The sequence below is a fragment of the Populus euphratica genome, unplaced genomic scaffold (assembly GCF_000495115.2).
Source record: "Populus euphratica unplaced genomic scaffold, PopEup_1.0 scaffold111.1, whole genome shotgun sequence".
NCBI lineage: Eukaryota > Viridiplantae > Streptophyta > Magnoliopsida > Malpighiales > Salicaceae > Populus > Populus euphratica.
The window spans coordinates 239,219-239,556 of record NW_011499877.1 but is presented as its reverse complement, the minus strand read 5'-3'; positions in this window follow the sequence as shown (position 1 = coordinate 239,556).

Here is a 338-nt window from a genome sequence, read left to right as displayed (position 1 = left end):
ATTTTTTATTTTTATTATTTAATATTAAATTATAATAAAATTTATTTTTGTAATTTTACCTGTTTTGGCAAAATTTTGATGGTCATTGTTATCAAATTTTATTTTAGAATTTTGATTTATTTAATGCGATTGTTTTTTTTATCATATAAAATTATCCTTTTGAACCTAATAGGGTAATCACTTGAGTCACAAATCTTAATTTTTCCTTCATTAAATCAAGTTAAGGGTGCTTGAACACCATTTTCTTTCATTACAGAAAAATAAACCCAGGACGCCATGAAACACGCACCACCATTGTAGCCGGAAGGGGGGGGGGGGGACCGAAGGCCCTTTGCCAC